Here is an 11,853-nt window from a genome sequence, read left to right as displayed (position 1 = left end):
TAAAAAAATTTAATATATGAAAAGGAAAACACGCACACTTCCACAGAGTAACATTACTAAAATAAAGAGCATTTGATCAGTGGCAAACCATTTTGTTATTAAGCTATGATTAAAAAAACTTAACAAATGAAAAGGAAAACACGCACGCTTCCACGGAACATTACTAAAATAAAGAGCATTTGATCAGTGGCAAACCATTTTGTTATTAAGCTATGATTCTACTAAATACATGAATTACCATAATCCAAGCGAAAACAAACTTTTCAGAAGCATTAAGCATTTGAAAAATTAATAACAACATTTTACAAATATTTAAACAGAAAAATCGAAGGAACGTAAGAAATAGAGTACGTGGAAATGGACTTAGGTAATGACAAGAGAACAGAAAACCAAACCGATGAGGAATGTATTTAACAAGCTCGAAGATTTGCAAGGTAGAATCACACCAAACATCATAAATCCTACCACTTTGACTCCTAAAAAGTCTAATGACCGATAAATTTCAAATATGCAATCAACTTTCGGAGCAATTTCCAAAATGATTCAATATTTTAAAAATCCAACACAAAGAAAAACCAATTGTTCGCTAAGGTTTTCAGAAAGATTCAATCTTTAACTCAATATATGCAATACCCAGATGACCTCAATCCACGTAATCTCAAGAAACAACATTGAACCCATAAATCCACAGAATACACGAAAAACCCAAGAAAAACATCAAGTTACGCGGAGAAGGTACCAAAATTTTTAGTCCTTCTATGAAGGTCCTGTCAAAATCATTTATGTGTTAAAAAAATAACCGAAATTCAGGAATCATGAATTTCGATTCAAGTGTCCATTGTTCTGCATCACCTACTTGGCTGATGCGGGCTGATGCGACAGGGAAAACAGAAGATCACTGCGAACAGAAACATAAGAGAGTGTGACCTGATGTCATATTTATTTTATGGAAAAAAACAGCAGTTTAGTCCTCATATTTTCTTAAAATATACTTTTAGTTCTTAAACATTTCAACTCAATACTTTTAATCCTTGAACTTTTAAAAATATTAAAAAAATTAGTTCGGGTTGAAAATAAGAGTTGGAAATATTGATTTGTGTATGATGATATATATAATGATGTGATTATTTTTGGATTATTTTCAAAAAAATTCTATAAATAGGTCTCTCAATTTGTGAAGAAGAAAAAATTTTATAAAGTGTATAGTTTAATATATTTTGTGAGTTTGAGATTTTATTTTTTACGATAATTTTTTATTTTTAGCATGTTATCAGCACAAAACTCGAAAGTTCTTCATATTTTTCCGAACTCCAAAACACAACAAAAAGGTAACAATTTCACAAATAAGAACAATTATTTTACTATTTATTTATTTTTATTGTGTACATATTTGAATAATATCATGTTATTATATAAAAAGAGTTTATGACACCTCATTATAATAATGTGATGTGATTATTTCACTGTTTATATATTTTTATTGTGTTAGATAATAATAATTATATATATATAAATATATTTGAATAATATCACAGTATTATATAAAAAGAGTCATTAACATCTCATTACAATAATGTGACGTGATATACATAATTATTTAACCATGATTAATATTATATACATCATATTATTATCATAAAATTATGCATATACATACATTTATTTTTTAAGATTTTGTATTTATATAAACAGTCATAAACAATTAGTTTTTGTCATATAAATATGATTTCATAAACGCATTCAATCACTTCAAACTTACTCTTCCTCCCTAAAAAATTTTCTTCATCAATTATTCGAAGAAGAAGATAATGGTTCTTTCAAGTTTATTTTGTATAATTATTTTGGTTATTATACTCAATAGTATTGTATTTATCGGAGAATATCCGCATCGCGTTTTTTCTTTATTTTTAAGAAGCATGTACTTATAATTTATCTGTTACTTTGTATTGTCATATTAATAGATTTAAAAATTAACTAATAAAATATATTGTTATTTTTCTAGTATCTACATATCAAATTTGGTAAAGCTCGAATTCGTTACGCTCGACATTATGGAAAAAATTATATCTCATAGACTCTCGATGTAGAAATGCATCTTGAGTCATTGGCTCTAAATGGGACCATTAAAGAAAATGGTATATCATCATCACAAGAAAAAGCAAATGATGTGATATTTTTACGTCGACATCTTGATGAAGAATTAAAATGTGAGTAGCTTATTGAAAAAGACCACATGGCTTTATAGAAAAGTATTAAAGGAAATATTTGAACATATAAGGGAAGTTACATTTTCAACTGCGTGTGATGAATGAAATACATTAAGATTCCAAGATTTTAAGAAAGTAAGTGATTACAACTCGGCAATGTATTGAATAATCTCGCAATTAAAATTTTGTGTAGATAAGGTTACGAAATTAGAAATGCTTGAAATTTTTTTTTTCACTTTTCACGCATCAAATATAACTCTACAACAACAATATAGATGGTGGATTTGTGAGATATTCTGAACTTATCGCATCTCTTCTAGTGATAAAAAAGAACAACGACCTGCTAATGAGAAATCATCAGTCCCGACCCACTAGATCAACAGTATTTCCAGAAGTAAATATTGTAAGTGAAAATGAATTTAAGCTTAGAAACCAAAATCAAAGTCGTAGACAAGGTTTTGGTCGAGGATTAATCGAGGTCGTGGTTGCGGTTGCGGTCGTGATTTTGAAAACAATCGAAATAGTTATTTCTATAACTCATCTCAAAAGGGCGTGACGAACAACCCATTAAAAAGAAATCATGAAAATATGAATGTTCTTGAAAATCACTCAAAACGATTTGAAAGTTCTTGTTTTAGATATGATACTCCAAGACATTGGTCTCGTATTTGTCGAGCTCTCGAGCACCTTTGTAAGCTCTATAAAGAATCAATAAAGGGAAAATAAAAAAGAAACCAATTTCACTGAACACAGTGACCGTTTGAGTTATCCAACTCATTTTGATGCTTCAAATTTTCTGAATGATTTCTCTGAAAATAATCAGCATACTAGTAGAATATAAATATAAAATATTTTATTTCTCATGTACTCATATGATAATGTTTTATTGTATATTTATGATATGTGTTACAATCACTAAATTGGTGAGATAGAAATGTAAAATATTTTATTGTACTCATAAGATGATATTTTATTGTATAATTATGATATGTTTTATATTTTTCAATAAATTACATATATATTATAGTAATTTTTTTTTTCATTACATTTTTTTGAAGTTCAAATATGAAAAATACTATGAACTGTGGGGCCCTGGGTCCGACATCTAATATTAATAACTATAAATATAACAAACCCAACGATTTAGTAAATACATAATTTGTGGTTCACAAATTCACATAAATATCGTCAAAATAATTTAAAGGTTACAAATGTTTGAAATATAAATTTTAACATGCCAAAATAAAGTAGTGAACCCAAGTAATCCAAACATCATCAAATAGCTCATAAGACCCGAGAATCCCACTCTAACTCATATCTCCTCGCCTGGAACTGGACTCTGGCATCCCAAGCCTCGCCTGACCTACCGTCAAGCACATGAAAACAAGAGGTAGCTAACGTGCCGGTGAGTATAAACCCAGTATGATACAATCAATAACATATGAGAATTAAAATTTCACAAAGTTCATATAAACTCATAAAGATGTAATAAAATGCAATGCATGATCAGAAGCTGTGGGCTATCAATAAATCTCAAGATCAAGTGAATCATCTGGTCATAGGGTACCCAAGGGAATAGAATCACCCAGCAACAGCCACCGACTCATCCGCTCGGGGTGGGGTGCTGTGTTCTACAATCCCAAGACTATGGTGCGCCTATAGAGAGTGTTCAGGCCATAGCAACGACCTCCGCCATATCAAATCTGAATCAAAAAGTGGCTCAATATGCAATGCAATGATGTATTTCAATCTCATCAAGTCAATATCATAATAATCTCATCTCAAAAGATCAATCATCAACAAATCACAAATAATTCATCAAGCCATCGAATTTTCAATTTAAAATAAAAACGATACTTTTACCTCGTATGTTACCGACCGTAACATACCTTTCAAATATTACCAAAAGAAGATCGAAATGTGTAGTTGAGAAGCCTTGAACCTCTGAATTCTACTATAACTCAAGAACTCGGATCATTTATCAAAACAGAGCAATTTCTGTACAAAATTTATAATTAATTCAATACTTCTTCAAATCAAGATCCGCAAATTGAATATACAAGAAAATCAAAGCCCAACAATTCTTCTTCATAAACTTTTGTCAAATAAAGTCATTTACTCAGCCGTTCATAATCTGAAACGTACAACATAATTTTCGAAATTCTGCATCCGTACCAATCTGACACATTTTAGTATTTCTAGCATGACTCCCTCAATACTCAATGGAATTAAGTCCATTTTATATCATTGCGAAGAAAAGACAATGCTCTATAACTTTCATTTGAACGCAAAATCCAGAATCTCAACCAATTAATACCAGAATTTGAATAAAAAGAAGGCATATACACAAACTCGGGATTCTAGACCAGCTTTAGTAAATTTATCATCTCTCTTTCATTTCTTCATGGAACTGAGTGATTCTTGAACCAAATCGAAGCTAACTCGATTGTCTACAAGTTTGATGAAGACTATAACTCCAAAATCCAAACACAACTGTCCCATGTACTCGAAATACAGAAGGTATAAAAACTGATCTTGCACTTAAACAAGAAACCACGCTCATATCCATTTTAAATTCAAACCAACTCAAATACAACATCTTCAACATCTTAATATCTCAAATATCAACTCAAATATCAATTCTAAACTTCAACCCATTTCCAAACTTTAACAAAAATCGGAAAAACTTACTCCTTGTTAAGCCTGTGACGAGAGGATCACAAATCTAACTTCATTTCATAATTTTCTTGAGCAAATCTCCCTTAATATTAGAAAGAAGTTTGAAAATGGAGAGGAAATAGATGAGGGTTCGATGGAGAAGAAGGGAAATGATTGGTGAAGGTGAAAGTTGACTCAAATAATTATTTTTCGCGTATGTAGCACCGCAGCGCCACTTTTTAGCGCCTCAACGCCAAACCTTCGCAAAACTAGCGCCTATGCGCCACTTTCTAGCACCGCAGCGCTTGAATAGTAACCCGATGAACAGTACCGTGAACAGTACCCGTGAATAGTAACTTATTTTTAAAATTCGGGCATTACAACAAAGCTAAACAAGGAACTAATCCCTTGGAAGTTTGCATACCTGATAGTGGTACAACACACACTTTTTTCTTCGAGATAAAAAATATTTCTTGGAACTAAAAACCACAAAAATAATGGTGAATACAACATTAAGTCACGTAGACTTGATTAAAAGTTGTGGTAAAGCACATTTTTTGTTATTTAATAGTATTAAATTTCTGATAAATGATGCTTTGTATTCACCACAATCGAAAAGAAACTTATTGAGTTTTAATGAAATATATTCTTATTGGTATGATACTCAGACAATAAATGAAAGAAATGAGAAATATATATCTTACCACATATAAATCATGAAAGAAATATGTAGTTGAAAACTACCAATGCTCCTTACTGGATTGCATTATACACATATAAGTCCAATTGAATCAAACATAGTAGTTGATAATTCTTCAATATTAATTAATTGTCACGATCAATTAGGACATCCTGGTCAATAATGATACGAAGAATTATAGAAAATACGAATGATCATCCGCTGAAAGATCAGAAGATCTTTCAAAATAATAAATTTCAATGTAAAACATGTTCTCTTGGAAAACTTATTATAAGACCATCACCAGATAAAATCCAAACTGAATCAATCATGTTTCTTGAACGTATTCATGGTGATATTTTTGGGCCAATTCATCCACCATATGGACCATTTAAATATTTTATGATATTGATCGATGTCTACAGCAGATGTTCACATCGGAATGTGGCATTTGCAAGATTACTTGTTCAAATAATAAAATTGCCGAATCAATTTCTCGATTATACAATCAAGAAAATTAGACTTGATAATGCTTGTGAATTTACTTCCCAAACTTTTAATGATTATTGTATGTTAATGGGAATCACTGTTGAGCATCATTACACATGTAAATATACAAAATGGATTAGTTGAGTCATTGATTAAACGTCTACAACTGATTACTATACTAATTATTATAAAAACAAGACTCCCCATTTCTATATGGGGATATGAAATTTTACATGCTGCTGTAATAATTCACATCAGACCAATAAATACTCCTCATTGCAGCTCGCATTTGGTAAAGAACCAGACATTTGTCATCTGATAATTTTTGGATGTATGGTATATGTGCCTATTGCACCGCCTCAACGAACAAAAATAAGACCTCAAAGAAAAATTGGAATTTATATCGGTTATGATAGCCCATCAATGATTCGATATCTTTTGCCTCAGAAAGGCGACGTGTTTACAAAATGTTTTGATTATTGTCATTTTAATGAAGAAATCTTCTCACTGTTAGAGGGAGAAAAGAAACATATCGAAAAAGAAGACACTCGTGATGTCATAAAACGATTGAAGCGTGGAAGGCCAATCGGTTATAAAGATAAAAATCTTTGAAAAAGAAAATGCATAGAGAAACACGATGATAACAAAATAAAGAATGATATTTCGGCATAAACACATGATGATAAAAATGTTCTGGTAAAACCACAAATTGATGAGAATCATGAAATTTCTATCATTTATATTAATACTGGAAAAATATGAAAACGAAAAGATATAAAAGAAATTGATGAGATATTTTCTTACAATGCGGCATTTGACATCATAAATGACAATAAAGATCATGAACAAAAATATTTTGATGAATGTAAAAATCGACAGGACTGAATAAAATGTAAAGATGTCATCCATGTTGAATTTAATTCGCTAAATAAACGTAACGTTTTTGGACCTATAATCCTTACACCTGAAGGTGTAAAACCTATTGGGTACAAATGTGTTTTTATTCGAAAGATAAAATAAGAAAAATAAAATAGTAAGATATAAATCTCGATTTGTTGCATAATATTTTTCTCAAAGGCCTGGAATTGACTCCCGTTATGGATGCAATTTACATTTCGGTATTTGATTAGTTTGGGGGTATCTGAAAAATTTAGAAATGCGTCTTATGGATGTTGTCATAGCTTACTTATACGGATCGCTCAATAATATATAAACAATCTGAATGAATGTGGTATAATCGGCTAAGTGAAAACTTAATGAAAAAGGGATATGTAAACAATTCAATATGTCATTACGTTTTCATTAACAAAAACAACATCATGATGTGTAATTATTGATGTATATATTGATGATTTAAACATCATTGGAACGAATAAGGAAATTCAAGAAGTTGTGTTGTACTTGAAATAAGAATTTGAAATGAAAGACTTTGGAAAAACAAAGATTGTATTTGCAAATTGAACAAAAAGAATGTGCAATATTTTTTCACCAGTCAAGTTATACAGAAAATTTCCTTAAACGTTTTAAATGAATAAATCAAATCCTTTAAGTAATCCAATGGTTGTTAGATAATTAAACATAGAAAATGATCCATTCCGTCCATGTGAAGATGAAGAAGTTATTCTTGGTCCAGAAGTACCATATATAAGTGCTATTGGTGCTTTTCTTGAAAATTGTACAAGATCTGATATATCTTTTGTTGTAAATTTATTGACAAGATTTAGCTCATATCCAACAAAGAGACACTGGAACAGAATTAAACATATATTCTGTTATCTACGATGAATGACACACTTGAGACTTTTGTATTCAAAAGATACCAATCAAAGAATATTTGGTTATGTTGATGCTGGGTACTTATTTGATCCACACAAGGCATGTTCCTAAACCGGATATGTATTTAGTTGTGGATGCACTGCAATTTCTTGGCTTTCACATAAACAAACACTCGTAACAACTTAATAAAATCACGCCGAGATTATTGTACTACATGAAACAAGTCATGAATGTGTGTGTGTAAAATCAATGACCCAACATATCCGAATCTCATGTATTATCATTCGACTAGAAGTCTGTGACATTATATGAAGATAATACTGCATGTGTTACTCAAATGAAAAATGATACATAAAAAGAGAGAGAACTCAACATATTCCCCTTAAATTCATAGCATTCACCCAAGAGCTTGAGAAGAATAAATATATTGATATTCGCTACATTCAATCAAGTCAAAACTCATCAGATCTCTTCACAAAAGCACTTCCTACAACAATATTCAGAAAACATATATATTACATTAGGATGCACAATCTACGAAATTTGTGAAAAATCGTCCGTGTTAACGTGAGGGGGAGTTTACGTGAATGCACTATTTTTTTCCTTATTATGATTTTTATCCCAATGAGTTTTTCCTACTAAGATTTTTAATGAGGCAATATAAAAAGATGTAATTAAAACAATCATTGTATCATGATCATTATCACAAGGGGAAGTGCTAAAAATAAGAGTTGGAAATATTGAAAATTAGTGTGTCATGATGTATGTAATGATGTAAATATTTTTGAATTATTTTCAAATAAATTCTATAAATAGGTCTCTCAATTTGTGAAGAAGATACACAATTAAGTGAAGAAAATTTTATAAAATGTATTATTTAATATATTTTGTGAGTTTGATATTTTTTTTACCGTAAATTTTTATTTTTAACAGTTCTCACTATTAGTTTTACAATTAAATAATACGATAAAGACTAAATTGTAATAATATAATTTAGAGATAAAACAAATAGAAACTAAAATTATATAAAAATAAAGAACACAAACATATTTACTATATGAATATATATTATTATATATGAACAAAAAATTATAATATCAAAATTGATTAAAATTTATAATTAGAAATTTGTATAATAAATAATTTTAAAGTATAAAAATTATAAATAATGGATTATTTATATAAAAAAAATTGATAAATATAAATTTTGTTAGCTGACATACTTAAATTTTATAGATTGTTTTTTATATATAAATTTAAGTTTTGTTAAATGTTAATGTAAGAGTATTAAAATTTTCAAACTTATTAAATTTAGGAAATGATAGATGTTAGAATATTATCGTTTTTAAATCACGTAATTAAGCTTATTTTTTGAATTAAAATATTAGTTAATTTTTATTTTTTTTATGATTTTTGTTACTAAAATTAAAATTGAAAGTTTTAGGATTAAATGTTTACTATCTTATTTTATTTTTGTAATTTATTATCAATATTTTATATTTACACACATACTTATATATATATATATATATATATATATATATATATATATATATATATATATATATATATATATATATATATATACATATATTACATATTTATATTTGATATCTTCACAAAAAGTAAATTGTATCAATTTTGATATATTAATTTTAAAAAAATTAATAATAAGATAGATTATGTTAAAATATTGTTATTACCCTAAGTTTTGGTGATTGAAAAAATAACAACATCAAGCTATTTCTGATCTAACTATTTTTTAATTTTATTTTCAGGTTATGAGATCGATGGATCATTTCAAGTCGTTTTGACAATAACATTAGGAATTCAAGTTCTTTTGGCGAGAAATTGAAGTTGTTCAATATTTGCTCTATTTATAATAATTATACAATATCCTAACAACCCTCGAATAACAAAAAAATCCATATTTAAGACACAGTGAATATGTTATGAAAAGAAAGAGTTTAAAATCGCAAAAGCACAAGAAGGTAAAGTTTATTATCGCTTTCTTGAATAATAGTCTTTAGCATTTGACCTAAAATTTACAATACTTTTAATAAACTACTACAAATCACATTGAGTATTTTGTGATTTAATTGGACATATTATCTTTGCATATTTGGTTGTCTGGTATTTGGTTCATGATTATTTATTAATCAATTACTGTAAATGAATGAATGATTGGAGTCTGGAAAACGGTCAATGTACCGGTTTTTTAGCAACCTGGATATATGATTCATCTGAACAACATCACTTTGGTCCAGAAATGTGAGTTCACATGTCTCGTAAATGATAAATTATATGGAATCTTAACTGAGTATGTGTGAAAAAGTACTACAATGAATGTCAGTAGGAGCCATTTCTTTAGCTCACATTATTCATTTTAGAATCCGGAACAGTATGTATTATATTAAACATTATTTTATTGCAACGGTTTCAATAATACATATCATAGCATATTGAATTTTGTACTAGTGTAATATATCTAGACTTTATGTATGATTAAGTAATCATGTTATCATCATCACTAAATTCTCAAAAAAATTAACTTATATTTCTTTCTATCTATTATAAATCTCAAACACAAGAGAACCGAAGCCACTTCTAGAAGAAAACTAAAAAAGAGAATCTATTGGTTAAATCATGTTATGTTATATAACACGTTTTGTCATATTATAGAAGAGTTCATCGACATTTGTGGGTTAGGCCTCAAGATCTTCGTTCTTGAAGATTTACCAGTTCTGCAAAACTCATCTAGTCTGATATATATATATATATATATATATATATATATATATATATATATATATAATTGTACTCCTGGAACAATTAATTCACATTATGTCACTTGGTCACCAAGACCAGCTTCTCTTTTCCTACCTTCTATGACTAGAAGTGTCCAATGCAATATGAAAGGCCGTGAAACTTCTTTTCATATTTGGTTCTGGGTCTGGTTGCTCTTTTCATCTCAATCGAAAGCCAAAGAGATTAAATACAAACTCTAGCTTTAAACTCTAAAGAAAGCTAAGTCAAATATGAGCATGAATGTTTATATCTGCACCAATATGAAAGGGTCACATATATTATGGCAGCGTCATGAGGACATTCTATCAATGGAAAGGGTCAAATTATATATCTTCTTCTTGGGGTTGATCTAGAATACAACTATGTAGCCGTTCATGTTACATACAAATTTGAAACACTGACATTTCCTGAGGTAGGAGAAGATCGCGGTTTTGATTAATTTAATCTCATTGGTGATAGAACCCTCGTACTCATACTATTACTAGTCCCTCGAAAAAAGAATCTGTCATTTCCTATCAATCTCCTATCTCTTACATAGAGGAAGATGACGAGTCAGAAATAATAGTGAAACTGTCACCCAACAATGGTATACATATATGCCAAATATGTGAGATTATATTTCATGTAGCCGATATTATATATTTGATAAAGAGTATGCCTATAGAAACCCACATATTCAGGAGCTTCTCGTCCACCCCAACAACATGATACTCGTCCTTCGCATCAACATCTAGCTGTTGCTTTCACGACGACAACCTCCGAATCAGTCAATGGGGAACAATGGTTTCTAGATTCTGGAGCATCACATCATGTGACAAAGAAGCTTGGAAATCGTTTCATTGGATCTGAGTACTCTGGTGGTGGTTAGGTTAATTTATGCAACGTTGCAAGTGTGTCCATCTCTCTCATTGATCCCTCTTATTGTTGGTCTCATGTGCGTCTTGAGATATAAATATGAAAAATAAATAATAAAATTGAATACCGAGATTTATGTAGAAAACTTTTAAAAATTATTAAAGTAAAAATCACGGGTAAGATGAAAATAATTCCACTATAATTTTTTATGGTGTACAACCACTCATTGTATTTCTAAAAAAACATACTCTCTTAATACAAGAGAACAAACACAAATATTGAACTAAGCACTCAAATGCCACGATATGAGAGAAAATAATAGAGAATGTGATTAATGAAATGATCGAATTGAACCTCTATTTATAATTGACAAGGTGTGAA

Source organism: Primulina eburnea, chromosome 15 (assembly GCF_022965805.1).
Source record: "Primulina eburnea isolate SZY01 chromosome 15, ASM2296580v1, whole genome shotgun sequence".
Classification (NCBI taxonomy): domain Eukaryota; kingdom Viridiplantae; phylum Streptophyta; class Magnoliopsida; order Lamiales; family Gesneriaceae; genus Primulina; species Primulina eburnea.
The sequence above is the reverse complement of the archived record's forward strand: the minus strand, read 5'-3'. Positions refer to the sequence as shown.